Source organism: Panthera tigris, chromosome C2, assembly GCF_018350195.1.
Source record: "Panthera tigris isolate Pti1 chromosome C2, P.tigris_Pti1_mat1.1, whole genome shotgun sequence".
Taxonomy (NCBI): domain Eukaryota; kingdom Metazoa; phylum Chordata; class Mammalia; order Carnivora; family Felidae; genus Panthera; species Panthera tigris.
Genome location: NC_056668.1, coordinates 86,797,325 through 86,821,533, shown reverse-complemented (window position 1 = coordinate 86,821,533; position 24,209 = coordinate 86,797,325). Strand labels below are relative to the sequence as shown.

Genomic DNA, 24,209 nt, shown 5'->3' with positions numbered 1-24,209 from the left:
GCCAGAGCAACTTCTTAGTAAATACTTCGCCAAAGGCAAGGAAAACAAAAGCAAACACGAACTGTTGGGACTTTATCAAGATAAAAATCTTCTGCAAAGTCAAGAAAACAATCAACAAAACTAAAAGACAATCTTTGGAATGGGAGAAGATATTTGCAAATGACATATCTGCAAATGGGTTAGTATCCAAAATCTATAACAAATTTATCAAACTCAGGTCACCTGAGTGGCTCAATCAGTTAAGTGACCAACTTCGATTCAGGCCACAATCTCGCAGCTGGTGGGTTCAAGCCCCGCATCAGGCCCTGTGCTGACAGCTCAGAGCCTGGAGCCTGCTTTGGATTCTGTCTCCTTCCCTCTCTTTCCCTCCTCCACTCTCTCTCTCTCTCCCTCTCTCAAAAATAAATAAGCATTAAAAAAATTTTTTTAACTTATCAAACTCAACACCCAGAAAACAAACAACCCAGTTAAGAAATGGGCAGAAGACATGAATAGACAATTTTCCAAAGAAGACATCAAGATGGCTAACAGACACTTGAAAAGATGCTCAATATCATTCATCATCAGGGAAATACAAATCAAACTCATGATGAGATACCACCTCACACCCGTCATAATGAAAGGGCAGACCTATGCCAGCTGACTCCATCTTGTTCTGTGTCCTCCACCTTGACCACGCCTCCTCCCCTTGAGTAACCTCCTGCTCACCCATTCAAACTTCGCGATCAAAACATGCCCGGCAACCTGCGTAACAGGACTCCGACCCTTCCCCAGCCAATCGGCTGAGGCCACAGCCATTACCTCTCCAACTGCCCCTAGACCCCAATGAAACCTTTGTGCTTTTGAAGCTCGCTCTCTCTCCCCGGCATCTCACCGCTGCGTCGGTGCAGGTAGGGGATTGAGCTCGAGCTAGCTCAAATAAAGGCCCTTTGCTTTTTCATCGGACTCAGCTCCCTGGTGGTCTTTGGGGATCACGAATTCTGGGCATAACAATAACAACTAAAATTAACAACACAAGAAACAACAGGTGTTGGCAGGATGTGGAGAAAGGGGAACCCTCTTGCACTGCTGGTGGGAATGAAAACTGGTGCAGCCACTCTGGAAAACAGTATAGAGGTTCCTCAAACAATTAAAAATAGAACTATCCTACAATCCAGCAATTACACTATTAGGTATTTATCCAAAGAGTGGAAAAATACAGATTCGAAGGGGTACATGCATCCCAATGTTTATAGCAGCATTATCAACAATGGCCAAATTACAGACAGAACCCAAACATCCATCGACTAATGAACGAATAAAAAAACTGTGGTATATACATACAATGGAATATTATTCAGCCATCAAAAAGAATGAAATCTTGCCATTTGCAACAACATGGATGGAGCTAGAGTGTATTATGCTAAGTGAAATAAGTCAATAAGAGAAAGACAAATACCATAAGAGTTCACTCATATGTGGAATTTAAGAAACAAAACAGATGAATATATGGGAAGGGGTGGGGGAGAGAAGAAAGGGAAATAAACCACAAGAGATTCTTCATGATAGAGAACAAACTGAGGGTTGATGGAGGGAGGAGGGTAGGGGATGGGCTAGATGGGTGATGGGTACTAAGAAGGACACTTGTGATGAGCACTGGCTGTTGTATGTAAGTGATGAATCACTGAATTCTGCTCCTGAAACCAGTATTGCACTCTATGTTAACTAACTAGAATTTAAATTTAAAAAAAAGAAAGAAAGAAAAGAAAAAGAAAAAGCAGGGAGGTGACACAGCAGGGAGGTTGCCTATATTTTTATCAGATATGCAGACTGGCACCAATTTATTTTAACCAAAACACGTGGCTTTTGTGTGTCCAATATTGTGAGTATTTGAAACATTTGATGAAATTCCCAATTTGCCTCTTCCTTTGCAGAGAAGAAGAGTAAGATTTTTTAACTCATCTCCTTCAGCTTCCCTCCTCCCTCTTGAAATGTCTGTTGCCACCTCACCTCTTTACCCGCCCACCCTCTTCTTCCTTTTCCTCCCAGAGGAAAAGAGTTCTCCTCCTTTTCTGTCCTCTGAAGGATCTTGATCTGTCTCCACTTTTATAACTTCCATCCTCCACTCTCCCTACAAAGATGTCAAGGTCTACCCTTTCCTCTCTTCTTCTCTCTTAAACCAGACAGTAAGGGTGTGTGTGTGTGTGTGTGTGTGTGTGTGTGTAAAACCTTCATTCATTATTTCCTTTGATTTTCCCAACGACCCTTTAAGGCAGCTAATATTATTCCTATGTTACAGTGAGGAATGGGGACCGGGGAGGACTAAGAAACGCCCCCAAGTCCCATGGCTCATCAGCTAGTGAGTAGAAACATCAGGGTTCCAACAGTCCACACTGTTGCTGTCCACCAGAAAACTTTAGTCTTTGGCCTCTGCTCTCCCTTTTTCTGTCTCTTTTATCCCTCATGGTCTGACCTCCTTTCCCCATTTCTAGGGAGTTACTTTCTTTAAGCATTTAAGATTAATGATCAAATCTATCTAGCACATCTTACTTGTAATAGGAAATTTTAATCACTTGTTTCACATTATTTTGTTTTTATTTTTTAATGTTTATTTATTTATTTACTTATTTATTTAGAGAGAGTGTGTGTGTAAGCAGGGGAGAGGGGCAGAGAGAGAGAGAGAGAGAGAGAGAATCTCAAGCAGGCTCTGTGCTGACAGCACAGATGCGGGGCTCAATCTCATGAACTGTGAGATCATGGCTTACGCTGAAATCAAGAGTCAGACTCTCAACTGACTGAGCCACCCAGGCACCCCACATTTTTTTTAATTCACTAATTAATTCCACCAGTGATTCTTTATCCTGGCTACATCTAGATCACCCAGAAGGATTTTTTTACTTTACACATTTATTCTATAATAGGTAATATACAACCGTGGCTCACCACTCTACAGTGAGGAGTCTTCCTCCTGTCCCTGTAGTCCAGCCACCCAGGACCCCTCTCCAGAGGCAACCAACGTTACTAGTTTCCTGTGTACCCAGAGGTTTTATAAACTACAGACTGCTCTAGGAAACTCAGATTTAATAGGTCAGTATTTCAAAAAGTGAAGGTAATTGTATTTTATTGACAAGGTTGAGGATCCCTAAACTTTTTCTAAAATCTCTGACCACTTCTAAGCCACCAAGATCACAAAGTAAATGTTTTCTACCATTTGGAAAATTAAACCTAACCATATCTCTCCCCATTTGAGAACCCCTCAATGGTTCCCTATGCCAAAATTGCCATACAATTGAATGGGTGTTCTGTGAAAAAACTATACCATGGTCAGATCCACTTGGGAAATGCCTTAATACTGTGTCCAGCATTAGGAAATGAAAAAAGCGTATTCGCGTATTGTCCCAGTTAGCTTTGTTTAGACATAATAATGCTTACGAAGCTCTTAGCCCAATGTCTGCTTCATGGCAGGGCTAAAACAATGTCAGTTCTTGCTCTTATTAACCACTCTATCCTACATCCTATAACACAGTCTCCTTTCTGGGACTTTTCTCATTTGTATAGACTTAACAAATCATTTGTAGCTATTTGTTTAATTCCTACTTTCCTCATTGGCCTGGCAAGCTCCATGAGCATGGGACAGTATATATTGTTCTTCCCTGTATTCCCCTGCCTATCACAGGATAACACACAGTGCTCAGGAAAATCAGGTACCAACTGGACAGTATTAATACTGCCATTTAAGTCAGCGTTCCCCCAAATTTGGCTAATCATAAACCCTTTTACAGTGCAAAAGCAGTTATCACACAAAACAAGTATTCTTTAAAATCTATTTTGGAGGGGCTCGGTCAGTTGACCATCTGACTTCTGACCATCTGACCATCTGACTTCAGCTCAGGTCATGATCTTGCAGTTCATGAGTTCAAGCCCCCGTGGGCTGCCTGCTGTAAGTGAAAAAGCCTGTCCCCTCCCCCCCCGCCCCGCCTCCCGTGCTCTTCCCCCACTTGCACTCTCTCAAAAATAAATTAACATTTAAAAAATAAATAAAATAAAATATATTTTGGAAAACAGTCTGAAGGTTAAATTCAAGAGCCTTACATGGGCCAGAGCCTGCTCTGCTTTGGTCTCATGCCACTCCCTGTCCATGCTTCCCTGTCTTTTGTTCTTGCCGTCCCCTCCCTGCCTCCATCCTTTGACCAGTTTGTGTTCATCCCCCAAGACTTCACCTTAACATGGCCCTCCCAAATCAGACTAAAATCATCTACCCTTTTGTCTCGTGTTGTCCTTTTGACTGTCAGCTCCCCAAAGACAAGGACTTGATCTTACTCATCCTTGTCCTCAGGCCCAAGCACAAGGCCTGCCGTGTAATCCACAACTTGCAAGTGGTTAGTGAATAAACAACTGATTTTCTTTCACAGTTAAACTTTCATCTCCAGGATGGCGTTACATAAAATTACCAACTGAATTATGGCTTTGGATCTCAAATCTGTGATAACACATTGGACCAAAGGATGCAGTGAATCAAACGTGAATAGAATGAGCCTGAGCTCACCCTTAGGTTGTATGTCATTAAATCTGCATGTGGGTGCAATGAGGTAGGGATCCTCCCCAGCACAGACACTATTATGATTGATGAGGCTGGTCTCACAAAAGCTAGTGACTGTAACTCAGGTTAGATGAAAATAGAGTCATTCAAAAGCTTAGAACGTCAGAACCATGACTCTGGAGTTATCCCAAGTGGGTCAGGACACAACTCCGGATTTCTATCCCAGGCTTGTGAATAGGAGCGTGTGAATAGGATATGAATAAGAGGTTGGCTCAGATAAACGTAACTTGACACGATAATAATGACGTGAGCTCTTTTGCAATGGAATGGCCCACATTTCAAAGACTTTTTTCTCTAGTGACATGATTCTTGGATAAATGGCTGTTAAATCAGTTAATTTAATTATTGCGTCACTAATCTGGACTTATCTCTTGCATACCAGATTCACACACCTAGTTTCCTCATGCATTCTCCAACTTGTATATTCCCACGCAAATAATTGTAGGATTGAATTGCAACTCTGTGTTAGACACCAGGGATCCAAAGACAAACCCTGCAGATTTCCAGCTGGCAAAAAGCTCACAGTCCAACTGGGAAGAAAGGCTAGCAAACAAGTACACAAGGCTATGTGATGGTGTATAATTAAATATTGGGAAGAGCTTCTACCAGAGCAAGGAAGAGGAATGACTAGTACCACTCTCGAGGTGAGGGCAAGGAAAGGTGTTTGAGAGGAAAATTCTGAACTGAATCTAGGAGTCTGCTTGACAGACCAGGTGGGCAGTTTTGGCACAGGGAGTTGGACGGCTCCAAGTGGACAGCCCTCCAGTTCAGCCAGCACAAGGTCCATCTCATCTCCTTCCCTGGCGTAGACCAGACATGATGTGGTCTCAGCGATCAAGAGTCATTCAATACCATTCTAGAAATAGGTTATTGAGCACCTACTGTGTAGCAGGCACTGTTCTAAGCCTTCCAATATAACAGTGAGCACAAGAGGGGAGGTGCCTACCTTGTGGGAGCTTTCATCCTAGCGAGGAAACAGATAAGAAACAAAGACCCAAATGGAAGAATTCCAAATACATTAATGTGATGAGGAAAGAGAAATGGGATGATGATGTGGAAAGAGATCAGGAAGAGGGCAGGCTACATTGGATGGGAACATGGCATTTAAGCTGGGACCTGAATGGCAAGGAAAAGCCAAGCAGACCAGGAAGCAGAGCACTGCAGGCAGGGACACAGCCAGTGCAAAGGCTCAGAGGTTGGGAGAAAGTTTGGTCAGCAACAGGAACAAGAACAAACCTGATGGTTATGGAAGGGACACCCAACTGGGGGAAGCAGGATCTAAGAGCCTTGGAAGAGGCAAGCCTATTGACCCTTGGCCATGCAAATAGTCAAGCAGAGTGACACTCTGGGGCATCCCAGCTGTGGCCAATATTCAGAAGTCAAGATTATAGCACATCACTGAGGGATATTTGTCCATGTGAGGTATGGCCCTAATCAACATGCCAGAAAATCAGACAGAAGTAGGGCCCAGCCATTAGACCCATTCTCAAGGCAGCACTAGAATACTAAAACTAAGGAGGAGAAACTGAGGCAGCTTACTATGTTCTGAAACTGGCTGCTCAAGCACCAGGACTCACTCCCAGGGTCATCAAGCTCCTAGAGTCCAAGTTGGCAGCAAAGAAACCTGAGTCCCGGAGGCACTCTGAGAGAAGATGTAAAGGCTAGGCTGCTAGACCACCATAAAAGCTAGATCCAGCTATACCTTTGAATCCCAGGGCTAGAGGAAGGAGCCCCACCAGATAGGGACAGGCATAGGAGTAAGGGGGATGGTTATTGCCTAGGGCTCATCAGTAGTGGCTCAAGAACTGACTTGAGAAGAGGGATGAACCTGAGAGGCTGGGGATCATCTCCACGTGTGAGCAATATCTTAATTAATGGCAGCAGCATCCACCCCATCAGTCATCCAAGCTGGAAGGCTGAGTCATCTCCTCTCCTTCATCACCACCTCCACCTCCACCCACCATCAGTGAGTCATTCCAGTCTGCTGCTAACTCCTCTGAACTATCTCTTGAATCTATGCCCTGCTCTCATTCATACTGGACCTGCTTTTGTTGAGTGTTCTTTTTCTCTCACAGGGCAGAGTGGAAAAGGCAGGAACTATAGAATCTGACAGCCTGGGTTTGAGTGCTAGCTCCTCTGGTTACAGTTGTGTGTGGGGTTAGTTGTTTAACCTCTCCATACCTTCATTTCCTCACCTGTGGAATGAGAACAGATACAAACTTCATGTCGTTGTTATAGGGATTGGTGGATGAACTTTGTAAAATCAAAAAAGCTCTATTAACTGTTAAAAACTGAGAACAAACTGAGGGTTGATGGGGGGTGGGAGGGAGGGCAGGGTGGGTGATGGGTATTGAGGAGGGCACCTTTTGGGATGAACACTGGGTGTTGTATGGAAACCAATTTGACAGTAAATTTCATATATTAAAAAATAAAAAAAATAAAAAAATAAAAAAAATAAAAAAAATAAAAAAAAAGCTCTATTAGTATAGGTATTTATAATCTGGATAAGCTTATGTTTCCTTAGATCTCAATATAATGTTGCGTAGAAGGGAAAACAAATCCAACCTCAAAATTGTAAACGATAAATGCGAGCTTCTGGGGCACCCGGCTGGCTCAGTCAGTAGAGCATGCAACTCTTGATCTCACAGTTGCAAGTTCAAGCCCCGTGTTGGGCATAGAGCTTACTTTTAAAAAATGCAAGCTTCCATTGAAGTCTCTTAATATTTGTGGCCTTAGCTAGCCAACTTCTATTCTCCCTTCTGTCGGTGCCCCAATTTTCTTTCGGTACTGCTCCTCCTTCACGCTCAATTCTTGTCTTATTTCTCTGTCTCCAGAAGTGACACAGGAGACTCAGTCCTGGCCAATCAGAACATCACACTCTTTAGTCAAGTGTGTGATTTGGGGTAGGCATGTGACTTAATTATAGCCAATTAGACATAAAGGAACTTCTTCGGGGTTAGTACCTGCCATTTCCACCACAGGGATGAGTAATTGGCCCAGACTGTCCAGTTCACGTGTACCATCCCTCCAGTCACAGGGACTCATTCAAAGATGAATACAAGGCCCCACCTGAGCAAATGAGAATTTTCTTTGAGAATGTCAGGGCAATGGAAGAGAAACCTTCTATATTCACTCAGGGTTGCTAAGCTAGAGAATATGGGCCTTGGGTTATTGTCACCCCTCTAAGGTGTCTGTAAAACAGACAAGGAAAAGCAAAAAGATACAGGAAAGTTGTCTGGATGATAATGTTTGAACCCCTGATCCAGCTGTGCCTGAAGCTATCCACTCCTGGCTATATTTCCCTGGTAAATGAGTCAATAAATTTATTTTTTGCTGAAGCTAGATAGAGTTGAGTTTATGTCAATTTCTAAGCCATTTAGAAGTAACTATCCCTATTTTCTTCTTTCCTTTACAGAAACCTGACCCATTCAGAAACTTTTGAAGATAATGAAGAGAGCATGTGAAATTACCCACTTTATTTTTTTTTTTAAGTGGGCTCCACACCCAGCATGGAGCCCAACGCAGGGCTTGTACTCACGACCCTGAGACCAAGACCTGAGCTGAGATCAAAGTCAGGGGCTTAAGCCACCCACACTGAGCCACCCAGATGCCCCCCAAGCTTACCCACCTTAAATGCCTAATGATTTACAAAGGAGCAAATCAGCTAGAAAAACAAATTTGTTCTCTGTGCCAATTATTAATCATAAATTGAATCCCAGAACTACCTACCAATATTGGCAGAGTTAAATTATCAGATGCCCATTATTTTGGCAACAGGGAAACAGGCCTCCATTTAAAGACATATTATACCAGTATTATTTCCAGAGCACACAACTAGGTGCCTGGCTTTGCAGCCACAGAGGCAAAAACAATCAGCAACTTCATAGATTACCCCCTCTGATTCACCCAAGCTGAGAAATCTAGGTCACATTTCTCTGCCTAATTAACAACAAAGGTGGGGGGTGGGGGTGCTGCAAAGGAAACCCTGCAAGTCATAACCCTGACTGGATCCTGAGCACCAAATGCAAAGATCTACTTACCCTCTTCAAAGCTGTGTTTTATAGCATGGCCTGTCGATCCTTACTAAGCCTTTGTTAATAAACCAAATGAATTTCCATTCACTCCTCAGGAAGAGAACTATAAAAGCTTAATTTCACAAACCAGATAGGTGCCCAGCCATGCTTCCATTTTGGGTGAGGTAATTCAGATGTGTGGGGTGAGAGGTCAGGTGTAAGACAGCAACATAAGCTGCCTGAGAAAATTTGAGCGCAAACTACATTCTCGTGTCCTAACACTTGGTACTGTGTCTCTTCCTATTTCCTTCCTGAAGTGTTTTCTCTCCTCAAGAAGCTGATTTGTTGAGCCTCTTGCCTTGACGTGGATTCTGTGATTACAGACAACATTTTTTTAACTTTTATTTATTTTTGAGAGAGAGAGAGAGAGAGAGCGTGAGAAAGGGAGACACAGATCGGAAGCAGGCTCCAGGCTCTGAGCTGTCAGCACAGAGCCCAATGCGGGGCTCGAATTCACAAGCTGTGAGATCATGTGAGATCACAAGCCGAAGTCAGATGCTCAACTGACTGAGCCACCAGGTGCCCCTACAGAAAACATTGTGAAAATACAGTAATGGAAGTTCTGCCTTTGCATCTTCACCTGCGTGATCTCTTCTCTACAGGCATCCCGGGACATCTAGGCAGAGATAAGGAGGGATAGAGTTTTTACCACAGAAATGTCAAGCAGAAAGACTCAGTACTCAGTCTCTGACATCCAATTATATGATTTGGGATCAACAGGAGCACCATAGATTTTGGAAGCCAGGCCTTGCAGGACAAAAGGATTTGCTAAATGCCTTTATGTTCCTTTTCAACAAAGAGGAAGCAGGTCTGGTGAATTCAGAAGTTTAATTTCTTCAAAACCATAGGAGGAGGTGGCTTCTTTTCCCATAGAACACAAGGCTGGTGGTGTAAGGTGAAAAATCCCTGAAGGCCATCTCAAGCCTGCGCCAAGGGGGGCACTGGGTAACTTCTTACCCACCTGAACTGGAGACACTCAGGGGTGAGGGCACAACTGGAGGGCTTTCCCATCCTGCTGCCATTAGCGTTCAGGGCTAACTTTCTCTTCATTGAAATATGAATTCAGGAAATCAGAAGAATCCAAAACAGATCATCCACCCACAATCTCACTCCTCAGCTCCAAACTCCAAATTTGGAAAACGGACGGAATTCATTCCCACTTTGTTTACATCCTGTGTGTCTGTTTTGGGCTGATTTTGCTGCAGCTGTGACCCAAACTCCGTGCTATTATATTCTGAAACTATAAACTTGGTTCCTTTTCCAGGGCCACATCTGTGACATTGAAAATGAGGCCAGAAGGTCGCTGAGTTGTTTCTCAGCATCCAAAGTGGGTCAAGCAGAGACACAACTATCTCCCCAGGTCCACTCACTCCAGCAGGCAAGACCCCAGTGGCATTAAGCAGCCTGAATACTCCCCAGCTCCCTCCATGTGGGAGCTCACCTCTCTAAGAGTTTTGCTGGATGCACAAAAACATCAATAACATCAATCCTTTGGGGTAGGGAGCAGGGGGGGCTCATCATAACAGGATTAGGAAAATGGCCAAATCAATTTAAAATAAATGATAGGGCCAGTGTCATTCATTCAAAAACTATTTGTTGAGTAAGTATGTGCCATGTACCAGATGTCAGGATAAAAGATGTACAAGGCAGGTCACCTGAGTGGCTCAGTCAGATAAGCATCTGACTTTTGGTTTTGGCTCAGGTCATGATCTCATGATTTCATGGAGTCGAGCCCCACATCGGGCTCTGCACTGGCAGCACAGAGCCTGCTCGGGGTTCTCTGTCTCCTCTCTCTCTGACCCTCCCCCACTCATGCTGTCTCTGTCTCTCTCAAAATAAATAAAAATTTTAAAAACTTAAAAGTTAAAAAAAAAGATGCACAAGGTGAATCTACTACACCCACTCCAACCCATCCCCAGCTGAGCTGCTGCAGGACTGCTAAGGCTGTGCACTGCACACCTCAGGAAGGCACCATTCACACCAGCTACCATGTGAAAGATGCCCCTGGCAGTTTACAACCCTACCAGAGGCATTCCTATTCCTGCGGAGGACAAAGCCATAAAAAAAATAATTGTGGGTGACAAGTATAGAAATAAAGGTATGTGCAAAGGGTCATGGGAACCTGGTCAAGTAATGAAATGTCTCTATCCATCCTGTTTGACACCCACAGCAGCCCAGGGTTTGGATGCCTCTGCACATTCCTGCATGGTTCATTCCTGTGCATCCAGGAAAGCAATTCATACTGGATCAAAGGAAGATTTCTTAGCTTCCAGATCCACTCCCAATGCACAGCTCCTGGGCAGTAGTGAGGTGTGGGGCTGACTTTTGATGCTCCATAGCCTACGGAGCAGATGACTCAAGAATCCTAAACGCTGATGACTCTTTTAGCCTTTTCTTCCCAGGATTATGCTACTGATTGGCTGGTGTTAAAGCGTAAAACCAGGTCTCCCTGGGTGGCTCAGTCGGTTAAGTGTCTGACTTCGGCTCAGGTCATGATCTCACGGTTTGTGGGTTAGAGCCCCACGTGGGGATCTGTGCTGGCAGCTCAGAGCCTGGAGCCTGCTTTGGATTCTGTATCTCCCTGTCTCTCTGTTCCTCCCCCACTCACTCTCCATCTATCTCTCAAAAATAAATAAACATTAAAAAAATAAAGAAAGAAAGAATAAAAACAACAGGTGGTTAAAAAAATTTTTTTTTGAGAGAGAGAGGGTGCGAGTGAGCGAGGGGCAAAGAGAGAGGGAGGAAGAGAGAGAGCATCCCACAAGGGGGAGAGAGAGAGAGAGAGAGAAGCAGGGCTCACCTGAACCGGGGCTCATGTTTTTGTTTTTGTTTTTTTTTTTACCTGAAGCAGGGCTCAAGCTCACCCAATGCAGGACTCTAACTCACGAACTGTGAGATCGTGACCTGAGCCGAAGTCAGAGGCTTAACAACTGAGCCACCAGGCGCCCAAACATTTTTAAATTTAATCCCTTGGGTGGTTTTCCCCATTTTCTAGAGGGGAAACCTTAGTGCCAAGTTCATCAGATCCTTTGAGCATCTCTACTGCTGGGGGGTGGCAGGGAGCAGCTGAGGACATCAAATGACGTCAGTCGCCTTAGTTGACTCAAGGGACACATAGAAGAATCCCACTTCAACCACCCACAGGGACAACATAACTGAAACAATCACCCACTGAGACAAGATAATGTTTAGAGTTACAAGTCACAAGTTAGGATATTGTCTTTCCTGATTTATATTATAATTCTTTGCTTTATGCATCAAAGTGAACCAATTACACAGATACCAAAGAAATAAAGTAACCCTAACAGAAATCAGGCAAGAGATGAAAAGCGGCTTCAAAAAAGACTAGTTTTATGTGTCTGTTAAGTAATAATTGAATAATAATCTTAAGTAAGTAAATATTACAAGATCAATAAATAATAACAACCATTTCTCGAGCCCTCACCATGAGTGGAAGCCCTTGCCATCACAGGAGGAAATTTAGACCCAGAGAGGGCATGTCACTTTCCAAGAATACACAGTAGTGAGTATCATGACTAACATCCAAATCTAGGTTTTTCTCACCCCAGGGCTTATTTTTCTCATCACTATGAATAATCAATAATGATAAAATAAAATTAAAACTTGTGATGAATAAATAGATTCAATAAAACTAGAGTATGCCATAAATCTATTATCCTTAACATTTCAGATTGCCCCATTTCCTAAAGAAAGTGTTGTGTTGGACTCCTTGCCTTTTTTTATTTTTCAACATTCTGCCTGGGGAACTCGGTTGGTGATTAGACTCATGGGGAGGCCTTGAGGGGCCTATACAAAGTAGGATGACGCCGGCACCTGCTGCAGGGTTTTCTCTCATCTTCTTCCTCGGGAACCTCCATGCTCCACAGTGATACCCAGGAAAGGAAGGCGCGTGTCTTCTTTCCCAAACAGTCTCAATTATGTCTTCCAACATTCCTACATCCCGAGGACAGGACGCTTCAAAAGTCTGGACTACAACTAACTACAAAGACCGTCAGGGCAAAAGGAAGAGGGTAAAGGGAGAGAGATATGACCATATGCGGCTAGAAAGTGAGCACCTGGATCACATCAAGGATCCAACCTGAGAATAGCGGACTCCTGTTAACCAAGCCACCCATTTTCCGTGACCACCTAACCTCTTCTCACCTTGGCTCTTCATAAGGGCTGGAGCTTGTGCTAAAACCCTCATGTCCTGACTTCCTCTTTTGGTCCTCATGGGTATTAAAAATTACAATCAGAGAGATGAGACGATTGGAGAATATTTATTTCTACATGGTCACATGCACTTTGGTACCTTACATACACTATTTCATATAACCCTTACAACAAGTCTATGAGGTAAATGTATTTATTCCCCAAATGAGGAAACTGAGGCCCATCGAGGTTAAGTAGCTGCCCCAAATCACACAGCTAGCACGGGGAGCTTACAACTCACAATCTCTTGTTAAATTCTTTGAAATTCATGCTCCAAGCCACTCAGAGCTGAACTTTTACAATAGCTACCTAGAACAATAGGCTGGATATCTGGGAGATGTGATTGAAATCATCTAACCCATCACTATCCAATTAGATATAATGTGAGCCATGTATGTAGTTCAGATTTTTCTAGAAGCCACATTTTATCTAATGTTTATTTATTTTGAGAGAGAAAGCACATGTGAGAGAGTAGGGCAGGGACAGAGAGAAGAGAGTCCCAAGCAGGCTCTGCACTCCTGAAGCCAGGCTCAATCCCATGACCCTGGGATCATGACCTGAGCAAAAGTCAAGAGTCAGATGCTTAACTGACTGAGCTGCACAGGCAACCCAAATTGTAGCCACATTTTAAAAAGTAAAAAAGAGGCAGGTGAAATTAATCTTAATAACATATTTTATTTAACCCCATAGATCCAAAATATTATCATTTCAGTATGTAACCAATACAAACAGAAATACTATTAATGAGATATTTTACCATCTTTTGCATACTTTGAAATGCAGTGTGTATTTTACATTTGTAACACATCTCAGTAAGGATGCCAAATTTTGAGCAGTTAAAATAAAATGTAGTCCTACCAATGTTATAAGATTGTATTTAAGGGGCGCCTGGGTGGCTCAGTCAGTTAAGCATCCGACTTCGGCTCAGGTCCTGATCTCACGGTTTATGAGTTCGAGCCCCGCATCAGGCTCTGTGCTGATGGCTCAGAGCCTGGAGCCTGCTTCAGATTCTGTGTCTCCTTCTCTCTCTGCCCCTCCCCCAACTTGTGTTCTGTCTCCCTCTGTCTCTCAAAAATAAATAAATGTAAAAAGAAATTGTTTTAAGGTTGTATTTAAAAGAAAAAATTATTACACTGCTTCCATTTTTAATTTAAATTCAAATTCAATAAAATTAAATTGGAAAATTCAGTTGTTCTCAATCCCATCAACCACATTTCAAGTGTTCAATAGCCACACATGGCCAATAAGTGGCTACTCTATTGGACAGTGTAGATCTAGCCCAAACCCTCTAGACTTACTTACAAAGAAACCAAAGCCCAAAGAGTTTGTGTCTCGCTCAGCGTTGTTGCCAGTTGGTAGCTGAGCCAGAACTAACCCAAGCTTCCTAACACTGACTTTTCTACCACACCACCGGTAGTTAGGCACTATTGAACTTATGGACTACTATGGTTGATTTGCTGGCATTTGGGGGATCATCCCTCAAACTAACCACATTCCTATACCAGCCCTCTCCCTCCTTGGTTAAGTTCATCAAGGTGATTCCTGCTTCCTCACCATGATTCACTCACTCTGCAAACCTCAGGCACTGGGTGCCCCAAAGTTGAGTCCCATGTAGCCCCATTGAGAAAGAAAGCTAAAAGTATTAATAAAGACTTTTTTTTAATATATGACTAAATGACTTCAAAGTTAGTCCTTTTAACACTATTTTCAGGGACAACTTAACATTACATGTCAAGAATTTTTAAGCAGACTTCCACCTTCAACAGGAAGAATATAATGAACTTCTCTTGGTAACATTACTTTATGGGTAGGAGAATGTGATGCTAAGAAATTGGGCAATCTACCTAAGATTATATAAGAATTCAGGAGCATGCTTCAGGTTGGGACATTTTCTATTTCTGCCCTGGATCTAGCTCCCTTCTAAGTCATAGCATTTCTCTCAAATTATTTGTATTTTTCAAACAAGCAATGAGGTCTGAGTTTAAAGCAGAAAAGATTGATGTGGAATAGCCCAATAATTGAGACTTTTTTTGTCCAAACAAAAATCAAGGTAAAACTAGTATATTTAATTCAAGATGCCATTCATGTTAGTAACAAGGTGATGTATAAATAATACCAAGAGCAACAGACACAGCACTGCCTACAGAGACTAATTTTTCACATTGATTTGAGAAGAGTCCTTAGCAATAAGATACTCATCAGGAGCAATGTGGAGGTCTAGTTAGTCCTGAAATTGATTCACATCTTATCACATGTCTTAGATCTCATTTTTATAGACAAAGGTAGACCGGTATTGTTCTTAGCTGATTGTAGCATGGAATCCTAAGCCTTGAAATATGTATGGAATGACCCAGAAAGAATCATCATTCCCTAGGAAACAGATATGCTGAGTGAGAGCTGGAGTTGGCCTGCTGAATAAGGAACTCGTACAATGAACCTCAGAGAAAATAAGGGAATGAATAATAGGGGGAAATGAGGTGCCTCACAACAAATCCTGAGAAAAAATAAGACCAAAAAATAAATACAAAAAAATGCAATTTTTCTTATTTCCAGATTTTGGTTTTGAGATCAAGTTGTTCCTCTGCTGATGTGTGACAAATAAAAATCTGCCTGTTAGAAGCATCCACATAGTGTCTTCATTTGACTCCCCTGCCACAGGTTAGGTTTTCAAGTATCCAAAGACTACGATCTTGTCTCCTCCCCAAGACCTTTCCTTCTCCAGGTTAATCATCCTTGGTTCCTCAACTCTTCTTTATAGGATCGATTCATGCATTCAACTGACATGATTGAGTCCTATTATATGTCTCGTGATGTTCACTAAGAACACAAAGATGATTATGATGCTGCCCCACCCACACCCTTCCTGCCTCAGGGCTTATTTCCAACAGACAAAAAATACTGCAAAGAATGTGTTGATTTGCAATGAATTAAATTATAATTCCAGGTAAACTGTGTTGAAACAATGTTCATACTTTGCACACTTTTTTGAAAACCTTTCATGTACAGAGCTATATTAGGCATTTCTAAGACACAGGATCCTTAGAAATAGAAGAGAGGAAAGCAGTTTTTGCCCTCAAGAACTAAAACTTTTCTTTAAGATATGACTGTATGTAGTTTTATGACTGTAAAACTATTCTCGTGCTCATTAGTTATTTATACACACTCTCCTCGAAAGGGCAGAAATTTTCCATCTCTTTGCCTAGAAAGTCATGAACATGGTCAAGTCAAAGCAGTGACTGCGTGTGCCTGCATATGTTCACATAATAATAAGCATCATCTTTGTTTCTTTCTGTTCTAGGCTATTAGCTTTCAATACCCCCTAGTTCCGGAAAGTCATTTATTCATTCATTTATTCAATGAATATTTGAGTGCCTGCCATGCACCAGACCCTGCTCTAGGCTCTGGAAAAACAGTGGTGAATACAAGAGACCCAAACTCCTGCCCTTGTGGAGTTTAATCAAAAGCTGTAATTTCATTTTTCTTTGAGAAATAAAGATTTACAAAATTTCAACCATCTCAAGCATTATTAAAAAACAAACAAACAAAATACTCTTAATAAGAAAAACTTTTTTCTGGATAGAAAAAAAATGTTCAAATGCAGAAACTACCAGTCATTATGTTGCAAAGTCAACCTGTCAACTCTGTTTAGAACAACATTTAAAGACGTACAGAAATGCTCCAGCAGCTTATTTATTAGTAACAGCAAGTAACTCTATCCTACTTTTCCTCTCTATCCTCCACTTTATTTAAGGAGAGGGAAGACACATTCCTCCAGGAAATTGTTTCAGAGAATCCCCTTCTCATTTGACTCATTTCCAAGTAAACATTAGTTTCCAGATGAACTAATTAGTCTGATGGGAATTTAAATGTCTTCAAAACACTGATTAAAGGGGACTCACCAGTTTGGGAATTGATCAGACCATGCTGTGCTTTTGGCTTCTAGGTAATAATTAACTGGAGGCCTTCCCCAAGCAATGAACATCCTTAGATGTCCTCCATTAAATGATTTCCTGATTGCAACGTGTAGGAAAGTTTTCCTGTGCCCTCCCTTGATGGCACTTACTCAAATCTTACCAAGAGTCACTTGCTCAGGCTCAAGGACAGAAAACTCATGAACCACCTGGAGGTAACATCAGAAAAGGAGAACTGACTGGTTACAACCTCTTCCCCAAAAACTTAAACTGCTCTTGGCAGATTTCAAAAAGGTTGGCAATGACCACGAGACTCCATTCTCTGTCAACATCCACCTATATTACTCATGAAAGGAAGGACAGGCCAAATTTACTGAGAAAAAGGTATGCAGTCCAACAAATAAAATGAGTAAGACTTAAACAGATGCTTCACAAAACAGGAAATCCAAACTGCCAATGAAAAGGCACTAAATTTCATTAGTCATCCTGGAAATGCAAATGCCAACCACAACAATATATACTCTACTGGCAGTGGAATTGCTACAAAAAGAAGGAAAGGAAAAAGGAAAAGGAAAGATCAAATGTTGTTAAAGATGCAGAGCCACTGGAACTCTATTCATACATCGCTGGTGAGGTTGTAAGTTGGTACTGTCACCTTGGAAAACGACTTGGTAGTATCCAGTTAAGTTGAAGATCTGCATACCCAGTGATGTAGCAAGTATGTTCCTGGGTATATATCCTTGAGAAAGTATGTACATGTAAACCAGAATACATATATGAAAATGTACATAGGAAGCAACCTATTTTCAGTAGAATGGATAAAAGTATATATTCTGTATACTCATCCAAGAATATCACTCAGCAACAAAATTGATAAATTTCAACTACATGTAACAATAATGGTGACTTACAGCATAATGTTGAGCAAAAAGCCAAAAGCAAGATGCAAAAGAGTATATACAGTATGATTTATATACAGTTTTAAAACAGGCAAAAACTGCACAATATTGTTTAAGGATATTGCACACATAAGCAGTATAACTATAAAGAAAAGCAAGAAAATGATTAACATAAAAGAAAGATAACAATTACCTTTGGGGAGTGAATAGGGGTTGAGATCAGAAATTAATACATGGAGGAGCGCCTGGGTGGCTCAGTCGGTTAAGCGTCCCACTTCAGCTCAGGTCATGATCTCCCGGTTCACAAGTTCAAGCCCCATGTCGGGCTCTGTGCTGCCCCACCCCCCCAAAAAATTTTTTTAAAAATAATTTAAAAAACATGAAATTAATACCTGGATTGGGACGAAGTGCTCACAATGTTCAATTTCTTAACGTGAGTGCCAGTTACATGGGTGTCTATAAATACTTGTTAAGCTGCACAGATACATTGCTGCATGTTTCTGAACAAATGTGCAATATTTTACAATAGAAGTGTTTTAAAAGCTGAGAAGGGGTGGCAGGCTAAATAAACCATCAATCAACTGCCTCACCTTTCACCTGGATGGTTTATTAATTTTGATGCTTCTTACTTGGAATACCATTTTTCACCTGTGGGAAGTGAAGAAATAACTTTTTTTCCTTTTCTTTTAACATTTATTTATTTTTGAGATAAAGAGACAGAGCGTGAGCGGGAGAGAGGCAGAGAGAGATGGAGACACAGAATCTGAAGCAGGCTCCAGACTCTGAGCTGTCAGCATAGAGTCTGACGCGGGGCTCAAACTCACCAGCGGTGAGGTCATGACCTGAGCTGAAGTCAGAAGCTTAACTGACTGAGCCACCCAGGTGCCCCAAGAAATAAGAACTTTAGAGATGATGTTTATATAATAGATTCTCTATACATAATAGAAAAGCAGAAGAAAAGAGAGTTTAGCAGAATAAAAAAATAAAAAAAAAAAAAGAATTCTATGACTGTGAAGCCTAAACATTCTAGTGCTAATTTCACTGCAAAGTCTGTGATATAAATCCCTGAGTTCTCTAAATCTCCATCACCCTGCAGTAAGGGAAAATAGTGGGGAAAAAACACTTGCAAGTGAAGCATTCAGAGCATATAAAAACTTCATTCAGAAAAAACAAACTTCAATCAAATCTTCTATCAAAACAAACAAGCAGTGAAGCATGTGACTCTTGATCTCAGGGTCTGAGTTCAAGCCCCACACTGGGTGTAGAGTTTACTTTAAAAAAAAACAAAGCAGCGTGACTTCAAGCAAGTGACTTCAGAAAAAAGAAAAACATGCAGGAAAAAAAATGCAAGACACAATCGCACCACTGAAAGTTTCATTACTTATTTATATCAGGGACTCCAATAAAGACCACTCCACTCACTCACTCACTTGCTCAGTCACTCATTCATTCAACAAACTTTATTGAGTCTCAACTCTGTTAGGCATTGCGGGTATAAAAACTGGTTGCTGTCCTGAAAGGGCTTATAATTGAGTAAAAAAGAACATGTATATGCACTTCTCTTGTTAGTTCCCAATTGCTGAAACTTATCCAAGTTCCAAACACTATATGCTAAATCATTAATCATTATTATCTTGTTTAATCCTCATAAACAATCCTTTCAGGAGGTCGGCAATTGTAGAAACAGACTCAGATAGATTAAGCAATTTACCCAAGGGAAAACACCCAGTAGGCTAGAACCTAGACTTGTCTGACCCCATAGCCCACGCCTTTTTACTCATGGTATAGTGTTTTTTCGTTTAGAAAACACAAAGAGATGATCAGCTAAATGCTGTACATACAAACCAGATATTTGCTTCCTTAGTACTGGAATTTCTTACCACACCAACTATTACTCAAGCAATTTTCAATGAGAAAAAAACTATAATGCTTTGGAGTGTAAGGAAAACTTCACTTTAGATTACCTTAACCAGAAACTTCTATAATTTTCCAAAATCTTAATTTAGGGACATTTAGAATGGAAAGGTAAATTCAACCAAAACAATTCTTGAATTCTCAAGTTTCCGTAAAAATCTGGGACCTTAAAATTGCACACCTGACACTCTTCAAGTTTTCTTTCTGATTCCGGAGTAGGGTTTTGTGTTCCTGCTTCCCCTCTTAAATTTCTAATTTCACAACTAACACATGTGATTAAAGACAAATCATTAGGTTCCTCTTGTACTTTATTATCGCCACCTGGAAAGTACCCTCTGCATCCTGAGTAAAGGAAGAGAGGGACACTCTAGGCAAAGCTATCGAGGGGTAGTCCTCCTGTTCCCCTCTTGTGTCTGGGAGCTGCCCACAGCCTCCTGCAACCAGGCACATGAGCTGTCACACAAGGTCACCAGCAGATGGTGTGGGAGGACCCCCAGATGAGGAACTACTCAATGTGCCTGCCATCCCACTCCCTCCAGAGAAAGGGGAGCTTTTGTAAGCGGACATCTGGAATCTTGACTCACTCCCAGCTTTCTCTCACTCCAGGTATGTTCTGGTTGGAGCAACCTGACCTTGATGGTCAGCGTCTCGATGCACTCTAGCATATGAACATATGAACATTTTCATAAACAACTTAAGCAAAATGAAAAATACAAGTGTACTTTGAACTCTCCCACTCCTCCCCCAAAAGTAGTTTTGACTACATTTCTCACATGTTTTGCAATAATTAAGAAGAGAGGATGAAAGAGACACCCTGGGGAATAAGAAGGTTGAGGAGGAGAGGCAAGGTTTTCCTCCATCTTCTATCAAAACTAAGCACATAGCAGACTGAGCAAACATAGCATGGGGATAGAGATGGGCAGAGATGGAGGAGAAGGCACCTCACTTGGACTTTTAAGGATATGGCACGACACACAGAGGGGGAAAGGAGGCACATTACAAGAAGAAAGCAGAGCACAAGACCTGTTGGAGAAATTTGGAGAAGTCCAGTTTGGCTGTCACCTAGCACAGACGGAGGATAAAAGGAGATAAAGCTAAAGTTTGAACAGAGCAGAAGCCCTAACCCTAGATAACAGTGAAAATCAGGCTAAGGCGTTCAAAAAACTCAGAAGGTAATTTCTTTTTTTTTTCCCATATATGAAGTTTATTGTCAAACTGGTTTCCATACAACACCCAGTGCTCATCCCAAAAGGTGCCCTCCTCAATACCCATCAAGCACCCTCCCCTCCCTCCCACCCCCCATCAACCCTCAGTTTGTTCTCAGTTTTTAAGAGTCTCTTACGCTTTGGCTCTCTCCCACTCTAACCTCTTTTTTTTTTTTTTTCCTTCCCCTCCCCCATGGGTTTCTGTTAAGTTTCTCAGGATCCACATAAGAGTGAAAACATATGGTATCTGTCTTTCTCTGTATGGCTTATTTCACTTAGCATCACACTCTCCAGTTCCGTCCACGTTGCTACAAAGGGCCATATTTCGTTCTTTCTCATTGCCATGTAGTACTCCATTGTGTATATAAACCACAATTTCTTTATCCATTCATCAGTTGATGGACATTTAGGCTCTTTCCATAATTTGGCTATTGTTGAGAGTGCTGCTATAAACATTGGGGTACGAGTGCCCCTATGCATCAGCACTCCTGTATCCCTTGGGTAAATTTCTAGCAATGCTACTGCTGGGTCATAGGGTAGGTCTATTTTTAATTTTCTGAGGAACCTCCACACTGCTTTCCAGAGTGGCTGCACCAATTTGCATTCCCACCAACAGTGCAAGAGGGTTCCCGTTTCTCCACATCCTCTCCAGCATCTATAGTCTCCTGATTTGTTCATTTTGGCCACTCTGACTGGCGTGAGGTGATATCTGAGTGTGGTTTTGATTTGTATTTCCCTGATGAGGAGCGATGTTGAACATCTTTTCATGTGCCTGTTGGCCATCCAGATGTCTTCTCTAGAGAAGTGTCTATTCATGTTTTCTGCCCATTTCTTCACTGGGTTATTTGTTTTTCGGGTGTGGAGTTTGGTGAGGTCTTTATAGATTTTGGATACTAGTCCTTTGTCCGATATGTCATTTGCAAATATCTTTTCCCATTCCGTTGGTTGCCTTTTAGTTTTGTTGGTTGTTTCCTTTGCTGTGCAGAAGCTTTTTATCTTCATAAGGTCCCAGTGGTTTATTTTTGCTTTTAATTCCCTTGCCTTTGGGGATGTGTCAAGTAAGAAATTGCTGTGGCTGAGGTCAGAGAGGTCTTTTCCTATTTTCTCTTCTAGGGTTTTGATGGTTTCCTGTCTCACATTCAGGTCCTTTATCCATTTTGAGTTTATTTTTGTGAATGGTGTGAGAAAGTGGTCTAGTTTCAATCTTCTGCATGTTGCTGTCCAGTTCTCCCAGCACCATTTGTTAAAGAGACTGTCTTTTTTCCATTGGATGTTCTTTCCTGCTTTGTCAAAGATTAGTTGGCCATACGTTTGTGGGTCTAGTTCTGGGGTTTCTATTCTATTCCATTGGTCTATGTGTCTGTTTTTGTGCCAATACCATGCTGTCTTGGTGATTACAGCTTTGTAGTAGAGGCTAACGTCTGGGATTGTGATGCCTCCTGCTTTGGTCTTCTTCTTCAAAATTACTTTGGCTATTCGGGGCCTTTTGTGGTTCCATATGAATTTTAGGATTGCTTGTTCTAGTTTCGAGAAGAATGCTGGTGCAATTTTGATTGGGATTGCATTGAATGTGTAGATGGCTTTGGGTAGTATTGACATTTTGACAATATTTATTCTTCCAATCCATGAGCACGGAATGTTTTTCCATTTCTTTATATCTTCTTCAATTTAGAAGGTAATTTCTTTAAGTGTATAGTCCAGTGGCTTTTTGTATCTTCATAGAGTTGGGTATCTATTGTTACAGTCAACTTGAGAACATTTCATTACCTAAAAGGAAACCCCCTACCCCTAACCATCACTCCCCACTACCTCTTGTCCCTCCAACCCTAGATAACCACTAATATACTGTCTGTCTCTATAGATGTGCCTATTTGGGTCAGTTCATATCAATGGAGTCATGTGATAATATGGTCATTTGGAACTGACTTCTTTCACTTGGTATATTTTCAAAGTTCATCCATGTTGCAGCATGTTATCAGTACCTCATTTCTTTTTATTGATGAATAACATTCCATTGTGTGGATATATCAGATTTTATTTATCCATTCATCAGTTGATGGACATTTGGATTGTTTCCACCTTTTGGCTATTATAAATAATGCTGCTCTGAAGATTTGCATACAAGTTTTTGTGTGGATACATGTCTTCAATTCTCTTGGGTATAAGTACCCAGGAGTGGAATTGCTGGGTCATATGGTTCCATGATGAACTTTTTGAGGACCTGCTAGACTATTTTCCAAAGCTATTGCACTATTGTATATTCCCACCAATGAACGAGGGTTCCAATTTTCCCATCTTATCACCAACACTTGTCATTATCTAACTTTTTTATTATAGCCATCCTACTGGGTGCAAAGTGTTATTTCATTGTGATTTTGATTTGCATTTGCCTGATGACTAATGATGTTGAGCATCTTTTCGTCTGCTTATTGACCATCACCTATCTTTCGGGAAATGCCTCTTCCTTTGCCTATTTTAAATTGGGTTATTTATCTTTGTATTAGGTTGTAATAGCTCTTTATATGTCTAGATACAAATCTCTTATCAGATATATATTTGGAAATTTTTTCCCAGTGTGTGGGAAATGGGGGTGTCCTTTGAGGTACAGGAGTTTTTAATTTTAATAATGCCCAACTTATCTATTTTTTCTTTTATTCCTTGTGCTTTTGGTGTCATATCTAAGAAATCATTGTCTAATCCAAGGTCACAAAGTTCATTCTTAGGTTTTCATCTAAGAATTTTATACTTTCAGCTCCTCCAGTTAAATCTTTGATCTGTTTTGAGTTAATTTTTGTGCATAGTGAGGAGAGGCAGAAGATCATTTTTTACCTTTAATCTTTTAAACACATCAATTTAGGTTTTAGAAAGATTTACCTGTCAGGAATATGTAGTATATATTAGTTTGCTAACAGACTAAAGGTGGGGAGGCTACTGTACAAGTCCAAACATACAGTTATAGAAGCAGCAGCTAAGGAAATCAAACTCCTTGAGGTAGGGGCATAGGCATCATTTTTTTAAAAAACTCACAGGTGATTCTAATGTGCATTAAGTCCTTAGAGGAAGAGGTGGAAAAATACATTGTCGAATAATAAATGAAAGGCAAATGCAAAACGGTCCTTCTGAGGGGCCATGTCTAAGGATTAGTCCTGAGGTTGCTCTAGTGTGGACTGACCACTCCCAGGAAAAAAAAAGAGGTACAGCAGGACCTCTTCTTACAGAAGGGCTGGAAATGGGGGTGCCTGGGTGGCTCAGTCAGTTAAATGTCCAACTCTTGATTTTGGCTCAGGTCATGATCTCATGGCTCATGAATTAGAGCCCTGCATTGGACTCTGCACTGACAGTACAGAGCCTGCTTGGAATTCTCTCTCTCCCTCTCTCTCTCTGCCCTTACCCTGCTTGTGCGAAAGAAAGAAAGA

The 24,209-nt window shown here is 41.4% G+C and overlaps 1 pseudogene; it reads left to right on the top strand.

The window, feature by feature from the left end:
- The first annotated feature begins 5,676 nt into the window (after positions 1-5,676).
- Positions 5,677-24,209, top strand: part of LOC102968722 — a 37,801-nt pseudogene continuing 19,268 nt past the window's right edge.